Genomic DNA, 22283 nt, shown 5'->3' with positions numbered 1-22283 from the left:
ACCGCATTACAGACTCTCCCCGCCTTCTCCGTTGCTAAGCACCTGTTTCCCCGAGGCGTTCCTCGGTTTCTAAGGTTCCTTGAATCGAAGATAGTCGCTCTCCACTCGTCTCGCTGGGCCTTCGTAATCAGGGACTCCTGCACATGGTGTTGTAGCCGCTCCGAGGTTCCGGGGGGATGCTTTTATTAACTGATCACCACTCTCGGGCAGTAAATGTAATGAGCCAGGTCAGCCAGTCAATTACCGGATCTGTCTTTCAGTCAACTGGGCCTTAAGAAAGTTAGCTCCAGAGGAGAAAGGGGCTGGAGAGGGCATTCACCCTCCTGGTTGTGTCGATGAGCAGAGCGGAGCCCGGAGAGCAGTCTAAGTCAGACAGTTCATTTATGTATCTATAAACATAAAGCACATAGAACATCGTACACACAGTACATTCTCATAGATGGATGTAGAGGGCGGAATTAGGTGCAGCGCCTTGTGGGGCACAGAAGGCAGAAGGGGCACAAATAAATGCGCAGAAGCGCAATTGACGAGAATAGTCAGTTACCTGTGTAATTAACAAGCCTGGGTAGCGTTTCATTCTAGAGTCACTCGTCTATGGTGGAGTTGTCATTTTCAGTCCAGACAACCCTTTGAGGATTTTCAAGCTCCTTGAAGATGATGGTAGTTCAACAAGCAACAATCTATTAGACACCTACCTCTCGTCAGGAGGTGGATACAAGAATGAAGGAGGCTTGGTCCATACCATCACCTTATTCAGTCTCAAAATAATAACTATCCTTTGGAGGAATTTCCCCTCCCAATTTTCCTATTTCTTTTGTAGTAAGAGCATGCGAGGTTCAAAACCAACATCTACCAACATCTATTCTTCATCCCAAGTCCCATTGGTTCTCAATTGGTTCCCAAATGTCTCCTGCATCTAACCTTTCTAGTTCATAGCTGTTGCTACAGCCCTTAATCAAAACCCTCTTTATCTCATAACCTTGAGATTTTTAATATTCTAACTGAATTCCTTGCTTCTAGTTTCCTACCCCTCCAAACTGTACTACACATTTTCAAATTTTCTTAAAACACCAGTTTTCTCATTAGTCCCTTGCTCAAAAATTTTCAAAATTGTCTCATTCTTTACAGTCTAAATTCCTCAGTCTTCTCCCCTATTTGATTTGTCCTGCCTATACGATTTTAAGTCCCACTACCAATTCACATAATATTTATTAAGTACTTACCACATGCAGTATATTATATTAAGTGCTAGGAAAGATCAAAAAAAAGATGAATAGATGAGATTCCTTCCCTTATGGAACTTGTAATCTTGTGGAAAGAAAGTAACACATTCACAAATAAAAATATTACACAATTAAACATGGTAACTGCTGAAAAGATGCACAAACAAAATGTTAAATGAGGTTTGGGAAAGACCATTGCCAACTGAAGGATCAACCAGGGCCTCAAAGAGAAGGTAATGTTGAGACAGATCTGGAAGGATGGAGTTGACAAAAATAACAATTATTGGAAAAGCTCTGGGAGGACAGGCATCCTATTGGTAGAGCTGTAAATTGATCCAGTCATTATGGAAATCAATTTGGAACTATTCTAAAAAGTCACTAAAAGGCACATACTCTTCAGCCTAATGATACAATGTTCAAGGAGGCTAATGAAAGTGATACCAATAAAGAAAAAGAAAGAAAAAAGGGTCCCTGAAACATTTTTAAAGCACAGAAGACAGTGGGGAATTCAGATGGAGGCACACACAAAAAAAAGCAGCCAGAATGTCAGTGTTGCTGAACCATAGAATATGTAGAGGAGAGTAAAGATTACTATCATAGATGCCATTCACAGCAAATATATATCAGCAATACCTATACTGAATGAACTCAGCAGTCAACTGACAGAAAACTGACTAAAGGCAGGAAAACCAGCTCAGAGCAGTGTCATCTGATCAACACAGATGTTCCAAGTAAGGCCAGTGTCAGAATATGCACTACGACCACTGTTGTCACAAACTGAAACCATTTAAAAATTATTCTTTGTCCCAAGTAATTCACACACCACTGTGCATGATTCAAGGGTTTCTGTCTCTTAGTTTCTGGAGGTACTAAAATGTACTTTCCATCAAATAATTAATCTTAACCTTGTATGATGCCTACATCATACAAGCTCCTTAGAATATCAATTGCATACCTCCTACAGCTCTAAGAAATGTTGTTGTAGGAGGATAGATTTGTATCAAGAATGTTTCTATATTGGGCATTTTGTTTTTGGTGCTAGTTACTAGGCATCTTGTCTAAAACCTGCTCACACTTGATGTACTGGTAAACTGTCTTTTTCAATTTTTGCATGCAAGACATGGAATCAGCCTTGCTCACCGGAAATGCTTGATTTTAATGTTAAGAATCATGCCTCATTCTGGAACTTTAATATATTTCAATATTCACTTCTACAAGATTTTGAGTTTTAAATTTTCTCCCCCTCCCTCTGCTCCCCCCTCCTCAAGCTGGAATGCAATCTGATAGGGGCTATACATGTACAGTCATATTAAACATATTTCCACATTAGTCATGTTATAAACAAGAATCAGAACCAAAGGGAAAAAATGTGACAATTTTTCTGCAACACTTTTTCACTACTGAAAAAGGATTATAAACCATTGTCTAGGTGCTGTCCTCTATATGGATTTTGTCAAGTATTTGTCAATGATTAGCCAGCTCTCTAATTCACAGTGCACATTCTTAGTGAATTGTCTTGGCCTTATTCCTGTATAGACTATGCTGTAGTCTCTTACTTTGTTCTTCAAGACTTTTGTAACATCTATGTATGTCTATATCTATGCATAATACATATCAGTGGATAAAACAGCTTATCCCCTGAAGTACAAATCTCAGTAATACCTGGGAGATGTTAACATCCATAAAATTATGGTACTTTTTAAGTATGACACTCGTATTTTTATACTATTAATCTACAATGCTAATAATTGACCTAGGACCAAAGGAAAAAGAGAAAACAATTAATGAAATTATAAATGGAATTAAAGTTCTTGAGGAAGAAAATTGAAAGGAAAAAAAAAATCATTGGAACTTAAGGTAGAAAACCTTACCCAAGTAGTGACCTACTGAAAAAAATTGTTTTTAAATGTAAAGCATATACTATGAGAGACAACTGATCTAAAAAACAGTTGGAAGGGAGATAATTTAAAAATCATTTCATTCCCTCAAAACCATGGCCAAACAAAAAACTTGGACACCACATTTCAAGAAATCCTAAAAAAAAACTTCTCAGATTTATTAGAATCAGAGGACAAAGTAAAAGTAGAAAGAATATATTGGTCAGCTCCAGAAAGAAACCCCAACCTGGAAACATTCAGGAATATCATAGCAGTCAAGATCTAGAATTTGACAAATAAAAGAAAAAAGAAACTTTAAATACCTAGAAACAAAGAGCTCCTTTATAAACAACCACTATACTGCAAATACTTTTAAAAAGAGAAAATCTTAGAATACAATATTCCAAAATACAAAAGAAAAAGGTCTGTAACAATAACTTAACCTGCAAAACTGAGTATAATTTATTGGGGGGAAATATTTTTTAATAGAATAGAATATTTTTAAGCATTCCTGATGAAAAGAACAGAGTTGAGTAGAAATTTTGAAACACAAAAAGAAAAATCAAGAGAAATTTTAAATAGGTGATTATACTTGAGAAATTGGAAGGGGCTAAGTAACAATGAACTTATGTTCTAATAGGGGAGAGGGAATAATGAGCACTGAAGGAGTTAAGCAGAAAACAAAACAAAATAAAAAATAAAGGAATAAGGGATTTTAAAAATTTCTTATTTGTTTATTTTTAACATTATTTTCTTTTCAAATTCTGAGTTCCAAATTCTCTCCCTTCCATACCCATTGAGAGGGTAAGCAGTATTATATCAATTATACATGAGAAATCATGAAAAACAGGTTTTCATGTTAGCCATATTTCCCAAAAAAATACAGGAGAAAATTATACTTCAATTTGCACTCAGAGTTCACCATTTGTCTCTCTGGAGGTAGAAAGCATTTTTTCATCTTGAGTCCTTTGTTATTGTCTTGGATCATTGTAGCAGTTAGGTAGACAAGTCTTTCACAAGTGACCATCATTATAGCATTGCTGTTGCTGTGCACAATAATCACCCAGTTCTTACTTCATTTTGCATCAATTCATATAGTACTTGCCATATTTTCCTGAAAATGAAACAACCCCCTTGTCATTTCTTGTAGCACAATAGTACTCCACCTCAATCAGATGCCACAACTTGTTCAACCATTCCCCAACTGATGAACATCTTCTCAATTTCCAATTCTTTGCCACCACAAAAAGAACTACTATAAATATTTTTGTACATATTTGTCTTTTTCTTTTATCTCTTTGATATACAGACCTAATAGTGGCATTCCTGGATCCAAGGGTAGTGTAATGTAAAAAGGATTTTTATCCTTTGTGTTCAGTCTCCCCGGATCCATGACCATAACAATCTCTTGCTACCCTAAAAAATATCACATGTGTAGATTGTAAAGACCACGTTTTACCTGTGTAGATTATAAGGGCCCTATAAAGTAGGCGGGCACTGGTCAGTGAGTAAGGAACCCTTACAAGCTGGAATGCTGTGTGTTCCTTGACCAGACCCCTTCAAGGCTTGAGGAGGAGACCTCTCATAGGCAGAGAAGGGGAATGGAGACCTCTCATAGGGGGAACCCTTAGGATTGAATGCTGTATGTGCCTTGACTGGCCCGAATCAAGGCTTGAGGGGATTAGGGGAGTGTACAAGTTGTCCCTATCTTGATTGACCCCATCGAGATGTATTGCCCCCCTTCTCACCAGCCCCTTTGAGAAGGGTGATTAGGGAGTGCTGTAGGAGTTAGTGGTCTCATTGTTAGCAGCTCTTGTGAGAACACTAAAACACTGGATTAGAACAAAGTAAGATTATTAACCCCTCCAAAGGTGTCTGCCTATCTGACCAGAACAAGAGTGAATCTGTGCTAGCAGTCCTCAAGTGTGTTGTGTTGACTGGGGATACAGGTATGCATAGTTTTATAGCCCTTTGGGAGTTTCAAATTTTTCTCCGGAATGGTTGGACCACTTCACAACTGTACCAATAGTTCATTAGTGTAACTATTTTTCCCTCATCCCCTCCAGCATTTGTCAAGTCTGATAGGTGGGTAGTACTTCAGAGTTGTTTTAAATTACACTTCTCTAATCAATAGTGATTTAGAACATTTATTCATATGACTGTGAATAGTTTTGGTTTCTTCTTCTGAAAACTTCCGTGTTTATATCCTTTGACAATTTATCAATTGAAGAATCACTCTTATTTTTTATAAATTAGACTCTGTCCTAGACTCTGCATATATTTGAAAAATGAAGCCTTCATCACAGAAACTTGCTCTAAATTTTTTTTATATTGTTTCATTGTCTATGTTACTCTTTTTTTTTTTTTTTTAGTATAATGCAGTTTCTCTGATTATCTCTTTTAATTGAATCTGGTTTGGGTTTCTTTTTTGTTTTTTGCTTTTGCTCTATCTAAGATCATGATTGCTGCCCCTGTCTTTTTTGGTTTAGTTAAAGCATATTAGATTCTGCTCTAGCCCTTAATTTTAACTAAGATTTTTTTTTTAAGTTAAACAAATCATTCTTGGCAGTTAATTCTCATTCTAGAAATGATAAATGATAATATTAGTGAACATTTTCCTAATGTTTTATGGTTTACAATGTAATGTACTTTACATCCATTATCTCATCTAGTCCTCTCTGTAACATTAAATAGGTAGTGAAATATTAATATTTCCATTTTACAGTTGAGGAAACAAGCTAGGAAGAGAAGTAGCATTTCCAATGAATAGTCAGTGAATGTGCATGTTGCTTACAAAATACCAGAACTGAAAGAAATCCAAGAAACAAGAATTCTACTTTTTAGAAAAGGAGAGTCTATCTTCATTCAGCTCCTTTTACCACTGGAAGGAAGCCAGAATAAGATCTCTCTATATCATTTGTTTGTCTCCTCTAGCTAAAGAATTCCTCTAAATCAGTGCTTTTTCAAAATGTAAATTAATAAAAACACAGCAAGCTGTAAGAAATTCCATGATGAAAAGGCACCTGTTGGGGTCTATGTTCCAGGGACCTCTAGTCTTGCCAGACCAGTGTAAACCTAACATCTTCCACTATTCAGGCAGCCTCAACCCTCAGGCTAACTTCCAGCAATGCCCCAAATAGGCCTTAGCTCTTCAGGCAGCCTTGGCAACCTCAGCACCAGAGGTGCCAATTCTCCAACCAGCTTGGACTTTTTTCTCTTCTCCCTTGTCTAGGAAAGGACTAAAATTCATTTGAAAGGTAACGGAACCATAAGAGTCATACACTAAGCTCCAACCTCCATCCCCAGTTTGCTCTGGGGTGGAGGGAAAATAATAATACGTTACTTTAAAGAGTTTCGGCTCACTTTCCCCAACCCCGAGGTTCAGTGCCTCTAACCATAGACTGATGCACACAGCCCAGCAAAAAAAGAAGAAGGTTTACTTGAATCACAAACTAGCAAATGAATGAACATTCAGAGGAACAGTATCCTATTTGCAAATTTTAGCTTCAGCAAGAAGGTCTAGTTCTTGTTCTTGCCAAGGCAAACTCCTCAACATGCACACTTGATCCTATCCCATTTCAACTTCTCTAGAAGAGTGAACCTCTGCCATCCCCCAATTATCTTATCTTACTCCTACTACTCTTATCTTCAATTTCTCCTCATTTACTAGTGCCCTACCTGTTACTTCCCAGTATATGTCTCCCCAGTTCTTAAAAAACCCTCACTTGATCTGATGATCTCTCTCAGTCTGTCTATTTATCTCTCACTTTCTGTAGCTATATTCACTTGATCTGATCGCCTCTCTCTATCAATCACTTTTGTGGCTATATTCCTTGAGAAGACTATTTATAATAGGTGCCTCCACTTCATTTCCTCTCACTCCCTTTTTTAACTCTCTGCAGTTTGGTTTCTGATTTCATCATTCACATCAGTTTGCTCCAAAATTAGTCTCTTTTTTTTCTAATGAAAATGTTTATATTTTTTTCCAATTACATGTAAAAACAATTTTTACCATTTATTTAAAAAAACATTTTTGAGTTCCAAATTCTGTCCCTCCCTCTCTTCCTTTCCCCCTCCTTGAGAAGGCAAGCAGTTTGATGTAGATTATAGATGTGCAGTTGCACAAAGAATATTTCCATGTTAGCCATATTGCAAAAGACAACACAGGCCAAAAAAAAAAAAACTTGAGAAAAATAAAGAAAGTAAAATACAGTATGTTTCAATCTGCATTCAGACTCCATCAGTTCCTTTTCTGGAGATGGATAGCATTTTTCATCATAAGTCCTTCAGAATCATCATGGATTGCTGTATTACTGAGAATAGCTAAGTCATTCACATCTGATCATCATATTATATTGCTGTTACTGGGTACAATGTTCTCCTTATTCTGCCCATTTCAGTTTGCATCACTTCATATAAATTTTCCAAAGTTTTTCTGAAAGCATCCTATTCACGTTTCTTTTTTTTCCAAATTTATTAATTTTTTGTTTTCACTTTTCAACAATCACTTCCTTAAGTTCCAATTTTTCTACCCCTCTCATCCCTCTCCAAGACAGCATGAAATCTTATATGGGCTCTATACATACATTCCTATTAAACACATTTTCACATTAGTCATGTTGCATAGAAGAATTAACACGAATGGGAGAAACCATGAGAAAAACCAAAGCAAAACATAACAAAAAAGAAAATAGTCTGCTTCATTCTGTGTTCTGACTCCATAGTTCTTTCTCTGGATATGGATGGCATTTTGCATCATGAGTCCTTTGGAAATGTTTTAGGTCCTTGCTTTGCTATGAAGGACTAAGTCTATCAAAAATTAGTCCTCACACACTGTGGCTGTTACTGTGTATAATGTTCTCCTGGCTCTGCTCACTTCACTCAGCATCAGTTCACATAAGTCTTTCCAGGTTTTTCTGGTCTACCTGTTTATTTTATAGCACAATAGTATTCCATTACATTCATATACCAGAACATATTCAGCCATTCCCCAACTGATGGGCATCCCCTTGATTTCTAGTACTTGGATACTACAAAAAGAGCTGCTATAAATATTTTTGTACATATGGGTCCTTTTCCCATTTTTATGATCTCTTTGGGATACAGCCCTAAGTGATAGTACTGGGTCAAAGGATATGCACATTTCTATAGCCCTTTAGGCATAGTTCCAAATTGCTCTTCAGAATGGTTGGATCAGCTCACAGCTCCACCTACAATGGTGTTCATCATTTCTTGTAGCACAATAGTATTCCATAACAATCATTTACGACAACTTGTTTAGACAATCTCTAGTTAATGGGTATCCCCTTAATTTCCAATTCTTTGCCATCATAAAAAAAAATGCTATAAATATGCTTATACATGTGGGTCATTTTCCCTGTTTTTAAAAATCTCTTTGGGATAGAACTAGAAGTGGTATTCCTGGTCAAAGGGTATGCATAGTTTTATAGTCCTTTGGGCATAGTTCCAAAATTGCTTTCCAGAATAGTTGGATCTGTTCAGAACTCCATCAGCAATGCATTAGTGTCCCAGTTTTTCCACATCCCTTCCAACATTTGTCATTTTCCTTCTCTGTCACATCTGATAGACATGAGATAGTACCTCAGAGTTGTTAGGTCTCTTAATTGCTTTTTCACAACTCTTATCCTTTTTAACTTCAAAGGTGGAAGAGAGAATGAGGTTCCCTAAAACTCTGTCCTGAGCCATTAAAGAGAAACCTACTACCTACATCAAAGAGAGGTCTACTACTTCAAAGCTGAGAGATTCAGGGAATGAGGAGGTAGAAGTCAGAACAAGTACTCCAGGACCCAATATAAGAGCAAGGAAGACCAAGCATCCAGGTGAAAGTGCAAGGGGGTTTGAGTGGGAAGAGCTAGGCCCTGGAACAAAGCCTCAATTGACAAACCAGAACTAAAGCTGAAAAATGAGTAAATCAAAGAAAACACTAAGGAGTATCAGAAATTATTACAAATTTAATTCCTTAACAATTAGAAGCAAAGATATGGCTTTTCCATGAGGACTACATAAACATCTAGAAAAAATAAAGTAGGATATAAAATATAAAAAAAGGAGGGGGGGGGGGGTCTTAAGGAAAAAAACTGGAAGAAGAATAAGTACCTTAGAAGAAAAAAAGGTAAATCTTACCCAAGTAATGGAATCCCTGAAAAATCGGAATAGACAAATCATAACTCAGTGATGACATATAATACAGCAAAAAAATTAGGACAAAATCAAAGCACTGGAAAAAAGGATAAAAATGTCAACTGAAATAAAAAAACAATTGACCTAGAAAGCAGGTCAGAAAGAGATCTTTTCACTCCCTAAAAACCATGATTAAAAAAAACCAAAAGCCTGGTCACTATATTTCCAGAAACCATAAATGAAAACTGTCCAAATCTATTAGAATCAGAAGGCAAAGTAAAGATTAAAAAAAAAAATCCACCAATGATCTGCTAAAAGGAACTCTAAAAGGCAAAGTTCTAAGAATAATATGGAGAAACCACAGGGCTCCAATGTCAAAGGTAATATACTGCAAGCATCCAGAAAAGAAACAGGTAATATACCAAGGGATCATGGTCAGGTACACAAAACGTAGAAGGTTCTACCAAAAACCAAAGGAAATCTTGAAATACAATGTTCTAACAGTCAAATGGGATAGACTGCCTAGCAAGAATAGTTTACTCTGCAAAAGTGTATATAATTTTACAGGGAAAAGATGGATCTTTAATGGAATAGAAGACTTTCAAGTATTTCAGACAAAAAGATTAGATCAGAGTGGGAACTTTGATATGCAAAAACTCAAGTCCAGAGAAACCTAGAAAGCAAAATTTATCTGAGTAATTGACAGAACCTATATGATGATGTAGTATTAACATTCTAAAAGGGAGAGAAGAAACAGGTGTCCCTTCAGAACCTTAATGTATTCAAAGGGTACTGAGGGAGTTAAGTAAGAAAAAGGGGGAAGGGGAGATTAATTCTGTTCTGAGGGTAAAAGGAAAAATATATTATTGTAGAAAGAAAAAAACGGTATGGAATTTGCTACTTCTCATAACTGAGGTGTGGGAGAAATATGGAGGAAGAACTGGGAGAAGTAAGAATGCAATATATATATATACATATATATATATAATACTCAGTGTTCTGTTTTACCTATGGAAATGCTTTGTTTATGTTTACATTCAGAATTAAAAATTAAAAAGAAAAATAATTGATTTTTGCAATTGCCTGGCACCACATGTGCTTTCTATTCCATTTTGTACATTATCATACTAGTATAAAGCCTGAGGGAGTGAGGGAGAGTGGGAAAGAGTGGAGGTGCCGGGGTTTAGTTCTAAAGAAGCTTGACTTACTATAAGTAGATACGGCTTTTCTCCAAATCTCAGGCTCAGTATGACCACACTTGGAGTTACTCTAAGAAACTTTTCTTTAAAAAAATACCTAGCTTGGTTTCATGTATAGGCTTTCTCCTAAAAGAGACTTACAGGGTCACTTTTAGGAAATTACTCATTGTATAGACTATAGAGTAGTAGATATCAGATATAGGAGAGCTATTTACTTTCTCCACCACAAAGAAATATTTAAAATACAAAAAAACCACACATTTTAATAGATCTTTATTGGTAAATTTATCACCTTAGAGTTTTTTTTATCACCCTTCCTCTCTCTCCTAGACAGCCAACGCTTGGAATTAAGAATTTTTTTTCTAAAGGAAACTTTTTTAAAAATGAGCAAAACTGATGAATACATTGAAAGAAAGCTCTTAGACCCAGACCTCGGCAAAGAAGCAGGAGGAGGTATCCATTCCTATCTCTTCTTTGGAGTCAAGCTTATTCTTTATAATTTTGCAGCGTCATTAAAAAAAATGTTTTGTGATTGTTGCTCTTTGGATTTTCATTGTAGTCGTCATTGTATATTTTGTTTTTCTGACTCTGTTTACGTCATTCTGCCCCAGGCTAACTCCAAATGCGCTCTGTATTCCTTATGCTAGAGATTTCTTAAAGCACAGTGATACTTCATTACCTTTAGGGGTGGGAAGGAACTAGCTCTAATTGACCTGAAAGCTGATTGTTAAATTTTCAGTAGGTGCATTTACACCTTAGAAATCAGCAATCCCTACAAATCAGAACCTGATTTATTGTTTTACTAATTGTCTAGAGCTAAAAAGGTATTAATAAAACTCAGATTAAAAAATATGTGCTTTCACTCACCCAAAGAATCCATTCGACATTTATCAGCACACCTTTGATTAAATTCATGTAACACAATCTATTTTGTCAATCTCCAATTCATGTGCATCTGAATTGTTTGCAAACCACAAAAAATTCTGCTATAAACATATTTGGTGGATATGGAACGTATTTTTGGTCAGCTCCTTAGAGTATATTCCTAACAATGTGATATCCTAGTGAAAGGTGTCTTTTTAGGCATTTTATCTGCATTATTCCAAAACGCATTCCAGAAAACGGCTGTACCAATTCCCAGCTGCACTAACAATCCATAGCATGCCTGAATTTCACAACCCCTTCAATATCAATTATTCCCTGTTTTTCTTTGTCAGTTTCTTGGATGTGAAGTGATCTGATGTCAATCCTTTAGTAAGAACCTACCATGTGCTTAGCCCTGGAGATACAAAAAGAGGCAAAAGACAGTCCCTACCCTCAAGGAGCTTACAATCTAAAGAGAAAGGCCACTTGCAAACAACTAAATTTCAAACTAGGTAAATATAGGATAAACTTGGTCCTTCAGAGCAAGGACTGCCTATGCACCTTTATGTCTCCAGCGCGGTATCTGGCACATCGCTGGCATTTAAGAAATGCTTCTTGACTTGACTTGATACCTTTAAAAAGGATGTTATTGTTAGTGTAAAAGGTCCTAGGCTTGGAATCTGGGGACCCACGTCTGAATGTTGATTTCGGTGCTTGGCTGTGACCGCCCGGGTTTCCTTCTCTCCAAGCGGACACATAATTTTTGCACCATCTCGGGTACCGTCGTGCAAAGACTTTGCAAAGACCTACGAGTTGATTGGATTTTGTAGTATGACCCTCACGCGGTGGAAAGGGGGTTTGTGTGATTGGGGCGGGGGCACGTTTTGGGGGTAAGGAGGTGAATTTTTGTCTCATCACGAAGTGGGTAGGGTGAGTGTCTCGGCTTTTGGGGTAATAAGGGAACCCCAGGCTGGAGAAAGCGGAAAACGTGGGAAACTCAGGGCAGATAAATACTAGCCCCTGGGTGCTGGGCGAAGGGGGCAAACAAAGCTAGGGCTGGAGGAGATAATTTAGAAAACCGCAGGGTTTAAAACAAAAATCTTTCCCCGTGCCGCCTGCAATCCTTCCGGCTTCGGCGACTTCAGAGAGAACCAGCCATAACTAAACTTGGTATATTTTGCTTTTAAATTCAAGTTTTCCGAGTACCTGAAATTATTTTCGTTCACTTCTCTTTTTGTAGCTGATTGTGGGATTGTTAAGAGAAAAATAAATTTCATTCCCATGGCCCGTACGGGGATCGAACCCGCGACCTTGGCGTTATTAGCACCACGCTCTAACCAACTGAGCTAACCGGCCACTGCTCGGGAGCTCGTCTTTTTGGTCTCTAATAGAAGATGCACAAGCCTCTCTTCGTTGGGTTCTGTCTTTTTTCATTTCTTCATTTTTGGAGCTGTTATTGTGATTTCGTTTTCTGTTTTTTTAAAAAAATAGTCCTGCTGTCGTTCTAGATTGATTCGGAAAAGAAGCAGCTGCTCTGGCCCCGGATAATGGGATACTGGGGAAGGAAGCTGGAGGGGAGTGCCGCACCCGGCGGAAGGAGGGAAGGAAGGAAGGAGGGAGGGAAGGAAGGAAGGAGGGAGGGAAGGAAGGAAGGAAGAAGGGAAGGAAGGAAGGAGGGAGGGAAGGAAGGAGGGAGGGAAGGAAGGAAGGAAGGAAGAAGGGAAGGAAGGAGGGAGGGAAGAAGGGAGGGAGGAAAGGAGGGAGGGAAGAAGGGAGGGAGGGAAGAAGGGAGGGAAGGAAGGAAGGAGGGAAGAAGGGAGAGAGGGAAGGAGGGAGGGAAGGAAGGAAGGAAGAAGGGAAGGAAGGAAGGAGGGAAGAAGGGAGGGAGGGAAGGAGGGAGGGAAGGAAAGAAGGAGGGAAGAAGGGAGGGAGGAAGGAGGGAGGGAGGGAGGAAAGAAAGAAGGAAGGAAGGAAGGAAAAGAAGGAGGGAGGGAGGGAGGGATGGAGGAGCTTCACAGATCAGCCCGCGCTCCGGAGGCCTTAAGCGCCGTCCGTGTGTACTCTCAGCTCTGCTCTTTTGGCATAATATTGTGTCTAAAAAACTGCCACCCGTGTTGCCTCTGTTGAGGAGATGGAGGCACAAAATAGTTCAAGGGTTATAGTTGAAGCCTGACATTCTGGAAGGTGAGGTTGTGTGTGTGTGTGTGTGTGTGTGCGTACACACACATACAGTAAGCATGTATTAAGCGCCTACTGTACGCCAGGCTCTCCACGGGACAGACAGCACACCAACAAGCTGTACGGAGGATAAGAAGAAAACGCAGGACGCATGAGGAGTGTGGCATCCCCAGCACTTCTCAGGGCCCGGCACGCAGCAGGTCTCTTTGTGACCCCATTTGACGTCTTCTTGGCAAAGATACGAGAACGTTTCTTCTCTGGCTCATTTGACAGATGAGGAAACTGAGGCAAACCAGGTGACGTGACTTGCCCAGGGTCACACACAGCTAAGCTTCTGAGCCCGAATTTGAACTCTGGAAGATGAGCCTTCCTGACTTCAGGACCTGCACTCTATCCTCACTGCCCTAGATGCCTAAATTTATTAAGTGCTTAATGAATGTTTACTGATTGACTCACTGACCCTCAGCAGCTCCTTCCGGGACTGAGCCTCTGATAAAAACCTTTTAATTGATCTCCTTGCTTCCAGTCTGCCCTTCATCCAGTCCACCATCTTCCAGGAGACTTCTTCCCCAGGCACTGGTCTGACCAGCTGACTCACCTGTTCATGGAACCTGGCTTCCTCACACTCCTCAGCTTGACATTCAAGGTGCTATACAAACCAAATCCAGCCCACCACCTGTTTTTGTACGGCTCTTGAGCTAAGAATGTTTTTTACATTTTCATCTGTGGCCGTATTTGTCCCTTGGGCTGTAGTTTGATCTGTTTTTTAAAGACACTAAAATTCAAGAAAGGCATGCCTTGTCTATCATGTTCCCTTTGTCTGTTGCTCCTCGAAAGAGAAATCATTTTGTCTGCAATTCTTTCCCTTAATTCACTAATGAAGGTTTTTAACTTGGATCTTTTCTCCAGGGAGATAAAAGGAAAAAAGGGTTCAATGATACTCTCACCTGGGACTAATGGAAATTAGTCAAGATTCCTCTGAGTTTAGGGTTAGGCTAGTAGCAGCAGGAGAGAAAGAAGAAAGAAGAAGCCCATTGGGGTTCGGTGGCAGAAGGCAGCTTGAGGCATCCCAGAATGTTTCAAGTACCACTGGAGAATATCCTCCAAAAGTCAATCCCACTCAGCTTCAAAAAAACAGTTTAGATGGCTCTCCTCTTATCCTCCCCAGATGGGATATATTCCTTCTCAAAATTCTCATCACACCTCCTGCCTATGTGTCACCTGTGCACATTCTCTTTTGCATTATGTCTATCTGCATATACACTTAGAGCTAGGAGTTACCCCCTCTCTTACTGAGTTACTATCTTACATGGGCTCCAACCTTCCAAGCCCCTTGGAGATCTTTGAGGGAATGTCCAAAGGTCATTTATATGATCCAGTCACTCTAGAAGAAGACAAAAGCTGGAAAGACAGAAAGAAAGAAAGAAAGACAACAGGAGTGATTTTATGAAACACAAGAGATGCATTGGGAGGGGCTGATATGAATGGGAAGCATGCTGTCCAGGCTAAGGGTAATGGTGGGAAAAAGCAGCTACAAACTTGCCCTAACCTGACTTGGAATGGAAAAAAGGAGACCCATTTGCTAAACAAACAAAGAAAGAGTTTCCACAACTACCTAAGGAGACCCGGTGGGTGAAGTGTGGAGTTATGGGATGTGGATATAAAATAAAAATTTTAAATAGATCAGGGCACTGAAGACCCTGGAGGGATCTTTCTATAATGAAGATTCCCAACACTATGTGAAGTAATAATGTCAATAAGAGACATTCCTGCTTTTCCCCTTATCTTATTAGAAAGTCCTCTAGCCATTAGATAATGATAACTCTTGGTCTTAGATAAATATTGCTTAACATATTAAGAAAAGACCCACCTATTCCTATGCTTTTTGGTATTTTTAATAGAAATGGCATCATAGTTGTTAAAAGCCCTTTCTGTATATACTGATTAATCATGAAATCTTTATTATTTTTTAATTAATATGGTCCTCCTAATATGGAAACAACTCTGTATTCATAGTACAAACCCAACCTAGTTTTAGTGTATAATTTTTAAAAATATGTATCTGGAGCCTCTTTGGTAATATTTTAATTAACATTTTTGCATCAATAGTCATTAGAGTGTCCATAGTTTTCTTTCTCTGCTCTGTCTCTCCTTGGTTTAGGTACGAAGACTATATTTGTCTCATAGATAGAATTTGGTGTGATCCTTTCTTTCCTAGTTTTGCAAACAATTTACATAATACTGTAATTAATTGTCCTTTGAGTATTTGATAGAATTTACTTATAATTACAGATTTACTTGTAAATACAAACAATTTGATAGAATTTACTTGTAAATACAAATCCTAGAATTTTTCCTTTGGAGTTCTTTTATGGTTTGTTCAAATTCTCTTTCTGAGATTTAATTTTTTAAGTTTATATTTCTTGTTCTGTCAATTTAGATAGTTTATTGTTTTATACATATTTATTCATTTTTTAATTATCAATTTTGTTGGCATATAATTGGCCACAATAGTTTGTAATGATTCACTTTATTCTTCATTTGTTTGGAATTTTCCTTTTTCATTTTTGATGCTGGACATTTGGTTTCCCTCTCTTTTTTGGATCAGATTAACTAATGATTCATCTATTTTATTAAGTTTTTTAAAAAACAATATTTAGTTATATTTATTGATTAGTAATTCCTAATTGCCTCAGAAAAGGTCAACTGAAAGAAGCCCCACCCTTCTGTTTTAAGGGGGTCATATTTATATATGAGTAGGGAAAGAACTGGTTGGTTTTGAATGGCCTTTTGGAAATTGTATATAAACATAGCCAGTCAATGGAGGAATGGCATTAAAGATCTGCAGCAGTCAAAGAATGCAAACCTAGGATGATCTCTGGAATTTTAGGATTGTCTAACAACTGTAAACAGTTTTTTTAAATTTGGCATTTGAAAGATCAAATGGAATTGCGTCATGAGAATTTTATTGTGTGTGTTTTTAGTGCAAGCCATTGGGTAAAGAACATTGTATAATTCTCCTCAGAAGCCCTCAGATTTTTCTAGAATTGAGGATATTTAAAAAATTAGTTAATTAATTTTTTGTTTTCAACATTCACTTTTATAAGATTTTGAGTTCTAATTTTTTTCCTTCTGCCTCCCCTTCCCTTTCGCCAAGACAGCATGCAATCTGATGTAGGCTTTACATGTATGATATATTAAACATATTTCCAAATTAGTTATCTTGTTAAAGCAGAATCAGAACAAAAGAGAAAAACTGCAAGAAAGAAAAAAGAGAAAGAAAATAGTGTACTTCAATCTGCATTGTCTCCTTAGTTCTTTCTCTGGATGTGGATAGCATTTTCCATCATTAGTCTTTTAAAATTGCTTAAATCATTGCATTTCTTAGAAGAGGTAAGTCTATTAAAGTTAGTCATCGAACTATGTTGCTGTTACTGTGTACAATGTTCTTCTGGTTCTGCTCACTTAACTTAGCAAAGGGGTAAGCTCCAGCAGTGCCAGCTGGGTGGCAGTGGGCACAGATGTGGGCCACAGAGGAAATAAACAGTGGAGCAGCTCCCAGTGGCAGGAGAATGGGCATTGACATGTGCAGAAGCAAAAGGCAGGTTCCATTGTAGCCCATGACTTACGGTAACGTAAAACTCATTGGTCTCTTTAGGTTGCTGTCGGTCAACAGCCAGTGATCATTCTTCAGCACCTTCTCAGGAGGGATTGGAGGACCAATGGGTGGCATTGTTGGGAGGAGACTTACTTTCTAGCAAGAAGAAGGAGGTGAAAGTGTCTAGTCACCATAGAAGAAAGGAAGCAATTCATCAAAGGATTCTCTTGGGGCAAAATTTTTATATTCCACTACTACCATGGGGCTGTTAGGTCCTGGTTTCTGAGTTAAGGGAAACTGAGTGTGTGATGGTACAGGTCAATTCTCCCTGATCTGGGACTTTGCAGGACATTTCATCGTCTTTGCTCAAGTCCTGATATTCTTGGTGCTATGCCTTCTTATAATCACCTTTTTATATGGAAAGACCTATGGTGAACTGCAAAAATTTAGCATTCTCCTACCACATGATCATGTAGACTAGGGGCTCTGACCTTTCTAGGACTCTCCCAGGCTCAATCATTCCCTCAGAAAACCCTTACATTGTTCTGTTTTCTATACTGTTGTCATTGTGTTTTTTTTTTAATTAAAAAAATTTTTAATTAATTCATTTGTTTTCAGTTTTCTATGTCATAGTTTTTCTTATCCTCTTAAAGTGCAGCCTCTTTTGGGCTTCTGGAATATTGGAAGTTTGAGTTGAGCAATAATAGCCCTGAATTCATTTAAGTGGTGGAAGAAGATCTTAAAGATCTAACAACCAAAGAATAGAATGTGGTAGAACCTAACTCCTTCTCCTAGGAAAATTAGGCTGGTTTTTCCTCATAGGATATTGAAACAATCTTTGAGTCTTGGTTGGCTCTGGAACTAAAGGCTCAGGCTATTGGTATTCTTTCCTGGTTGCCGAATACAGGACCTCCCTAAGCTCACTGATGCTTAGCTGGTGGAAAATGATGGGCACCTTAGGTAAGGGAATTTGACTTAGCTGAATCAAGTGACAGTGTCTTCAGTACCTGTCTTTGTGGAGTATCCTTCTGTTATGGATAACTAAATCTTTTTCATTCTTGAATGATTTATGATTGATTTTGAATGATTTATGAATGTCTCATTTTGTTCCAATATTGAACCTAAATTACCAAGGGACTGGTTTGAGTCAGGCCCAGCGCAGAACAGGGTAGCAATCTCAGAGGAAGCTGATTTTTACCTCAGTATTTATGAGTACCTGATAGTATCCACCAACTCACAAGGTAGGTACTCCAGAGATCAGTTTCCCAATGTTTAAGGGGCTCTGTGGGTCTTTGCCCATTAAAACCATAGCCCAAGAGCCCACATTGATATGTTCACCTTTAATAATCAGCCAGAGAATATATATACCAAGTTCAAATAAAAGCATTTAGTGAAATAACATAGTAAGAAAAGTAGAAATAAAATGCTTCATCATAAACATGGAGAACACTATCATACAAATAACACATTATTAGACAGTACATACATGAAGAGGAACATATATGGGAAACATGTGACTAGGGGGCCTACATGGGAGGACAGAGATTTGGAAAATACATTATGGAAGGACAGCTCCAGCCTCTGACTATTCTGAACTAATATCATCTAGTAATGTAACTGCATTGTTTCTGTCTGGCCTGTACTCCACTTGTCTCTGCCAGATACGTGGTCTCTTTGAAATACCAAAATGACATCACCATTGTAAAGTGAAATTTCATTGTGTCCGACTGTGGCTAATCAGACCTATACAAGCTTGGAATGCTCTACCACAACTTGGGCACAGATACTCCGTGTGAATATTTGGGGTGGATATCCCAAGTTTGCGCATCCTGCATTTACTTTATGCTGTCTCAATTCTGCTTTGCTCAAAGAGCACAGAATCCTTTCTGATGTCAGCATGCCATGCTGAGCGGTCTTGTGCCAGTGTCTCTCATGTTGCACAGTCAAATCCAAAGTTCTTGAGAGAGACCTTGAGAGTGTCGTTGTATCATTTCTTCTGGCCACCATGTGATCTCCTGCCCCATGCAAGTTCTCCGTAAAATAGTCTTTTTGGCAAGCGTACATTTTGTATTCAAACTACATGGCCAATCAGAATTGCACTCTCTGAAGCATAGTTTGAATACTTGGCAGTTCAACTTGAGCAAGGACTTCAGCATCTCGTACCTTATCTTGCCAGAAATACTACTGCTTCAATGGATATGTTATCTTGGCCAGAATCTGCTTTGATGGGCAGTTTTGATTAAATGCTGGTAGGCACTGACGTTATGAAGCTGTTGAACTACTTCTCATTTCTCATTTTAGCTGCAGTCCTTGGCTATAGTGTTATCTCTTCCCTATTAGAAGAATACAATGAAAAACTGTTTTAGGAAAGCAACTGCCATGACCATGAACCAACAAATGATTGACTTCCTTGGGAAGGGAAAAAATTCCAAACCTTCTCAGCTTTTTTATAACTTGTGCCCTTCACAGTTTTGGTTACAGAGGACTCTCAATTCCAGCAAAAGATTCTTAATCTCAGGTACTTGGGGTTTTGTATTACTAGGTGGTGTAGAGAGACCTCACCCTAGCTTATGGTGAGTGAACACTCCCAGTCTGAATTGCTGAAACCTGGACTATCCCTGGTTATTACTCCAGTAAGGATACCTTCCCTCTGTTGATTATATCCAATTCTTTCTCTAGTTTAGTTGTCCACAGTTATTTAAAACAAATTATCCTGGTCCTCACTGCCTAGAAGGCCAAATAGGTTAGATTTCACCATTTTACCCCAGGGTTGTCCCACGCTCTTAAGGGGCTTGGCGGATATCTAGGCTCTTCTCCTTTTGTCCCAGCCCCCACCATGGTGTTCCTTCACTTGTAGGGAGTGGTCCCCAAAATTCATTTCCATTAGCCATAATAGATTAGATTCCATCTACGTAAATATACTTGCTTCAAAATGTAATAAAAATATACAAATATACTCTTCCAACATGTGGGAGACATACTGCTCTACTCCCTACTTATACCACCTCAGTCTTTGGGAAAGAGAAAGGGATTGGGTTTATAGTTTAGCTCAATTCCCATTGAACACAGGTCCCAGTTCCAAGTGCAAAATGCCCCTTTGGTCACAAGTATTTAAGAAAGTATGGAATGGAGGCTTAAGCTGACAGTTAATGCATTCCTTCATAGGTATCTTAAGTACCTCAATTCTTTGCCCACTCCAATCCATGCTTTACACAGTTGGCAAGTTGATTTGCTAAAGTATAGGTCTATTTTATCTTCTTACTCAATAAATTACAATGGCCACTGTTATCTGGAGGATCAAATATAGACTCCTTAGTTTGACATTTAGATCTCTATAATTTGGCCACTTCTTACCTTTCCAGGTTTTTTCTACATTATTTCCCTTCCTCACTCTACAATCTAGGCACACTGTTTTACTTGTTATTCCTCATCCACAAAGCTCCAACTTTTATCTCCATGACTTTCTGCTGACTGTGGAATATCTAGAATGTTTTTTCTCCTAATTCCTGCCTCTTAGATTACCTGGATGCTTTTAAGATTTAGCTCAGACATAATTTTTTGCAGGAAGACTTTCCCGATTCCCCTAGTTGCTAGTGCCTTCTCCTCTGAGAGCGTCTCCTATCTACTCTGTATAGATCTCATATATAACAACTCATATATGTTGTCTTCCCTACTAGGATATAAGCTCCTTCAGAGCAGGTAAATTTTTTTGCCTTTTTTGGAGGGAGTAGGGAGGGGCAGATCTCAATCATTAGCACAGTGCCTGGTACATATTAAGTACTTATGAAATGCATATTGATTTATTGACATTAAAATCTGAACAAAAGTCATTTTATAGCCACTTGTTTTTTCCTCTATGAATAGTTTTGCAGAACTTTTTGGGGGAGTATTAAGGATCTCACTGAGGACATTCTGCAGTATTATCGAACTTCATGAAAGCAGGGTGATGTCATTTTCAAATCGGAACACTGGAGACTTTCACCCTCCACGCTAATTTGGATTCTGGGGGATGTTCTCCATGACAGTGGTAAATACACATGTCAAATATAGGTCTCCCTATTTTATAACCAGAGGGTCAACAAAGTTATTCTTGTTGTTAAATCTTCATAAAAAATCTTGCACAAGCATAGCATATGCATAGGAGATATTGGAGAAGTATTATTTTTGTTTATAAAATCAAAAGATTTTTTTAATAGAAAACAAGCACAGTGGGTTCTTGAATTAATTGCATTTTTGTTAATTGTATGATTATAAAGATGTGATCTTTTTTTAGAATGGGCCTGCTGGCCTCCTATTCACGTCTTTATCTGGGATGCTCTCCCCCTGACATGGTTGGAGATTACTTTCATAAAAATCTTATAGAGATGGGAAAGTAAGCATATGCGTCAGCACTTATTGACATTTTCTCAAATGCCTTTTAAAATTAATAATGGATGAATGTAAAAAGCATTGATTGGGTTTACTATGTGTTCAGCTCTTTGCTAAGCACAGGGATACAAAAAAAAAAAACCAAGATAGTCTCTCATCTCAAAAAACTCACATTCTGAGAGAGGAGAATAGATGGTTTTTGCTGTAAGTCAGAAGAAAAGTCCCAATGGTCCATACATTGAAATGGCAAAGTAAATGGTAGTGTGTCTTCTTTAATGGGCTTTCCATTGATAAAACTGTTTCCAATACTGAAGCTCTGGGTCCTGGACTGGATTCGCTAAAATCTGAGGTGTTTCCCTGATTTTTTCCAGTATCTGGTAAATTGATGGGATCCCTTGATAACTTGAAATCTGCATCAGTCTAGGAACCTTCTGTTCACATTTGGCCTGTTTGCATCTTTGTTTACTGCTATTTCTACTTCCTCATTCAGGACATCAGGGATTGTGATATTAGGGTCCAAATGTGATAGCACCCCTATAGTTGATGGAGAAAAGAGTATTTAGAACAATCTTGACAAGTAAATTAGAAGAACTTGGAACATATTACCTATCAGACTTATGGATAGAATTTATGAATAAACAAGAGATAGAGAGCATTGTGAGATGTGAAATGAATAATTTTTATTACATTAAATTAAAAAGTTTTCATATAAATAAAATCAATGGAGTTAAAATGAAAAGGAAAGCAGAAAATTGCGGGGGGGGGGGGAAGTTTATAGAGAGTTTCTTGGGAAAAGGTCTCATATCTCAAATACGTAGGGAACCATCAAATTTAC

General features: G+C 38.2%; 1 long non-coding RNA gene and 1 other non-coding gene across 2 annotated transcripts; one reads left to right on the top strand and one right to left on the bottom strand.

The window, feature by feature from the left end:
- The first annotated feature begins 21 nt into the window (after nucleotides 1–21).
- LOC140518237 (uncharacterized) lies at nucleotides 22–10943 on the top strand. Its single transcript, XR_011971876.1, has 3 exons — nucleotides 22–227; nucleotides 8763–8940; nucleotides 10771–10943. It is a non-coding gene; the product is annotated as an uncharacterized lncRNA (long non-coding RNA).
- A 1643-nt stretch (nucleotides 10944–12586) lies between these two features.
- Nucleotides 12587–12660, bottom strand: TRNAI-AAU (transfer RNA isoleucine (anticodon AAU)). Its single transcript has one exon. It is a non-coding gene; the product is annotated as a tRNA-Ile (tRNA).
- Nucleotides 12661–22283: the final 9623 nt, after the last annotated feature.

The sequence above is a fragment of the Notamacropus eugenii genome, chromosome 1 (assembly GCF_028372415.1).
Source record: "Notamacropus eugenii isolate mMacEug1 chromosome 1, mMacEug1.pri_v2, whole genome shotgun sequence".
Lineage (NCBI taxonomy): Eukaryota > Metazoa > Chordata > Mammalia > Diprotodontia > Macropodidae > Notamacropus > Notamacropus eugenii.
This window is presented reverse-complemented; position numbering and strand designations above follow the sequence as displayed.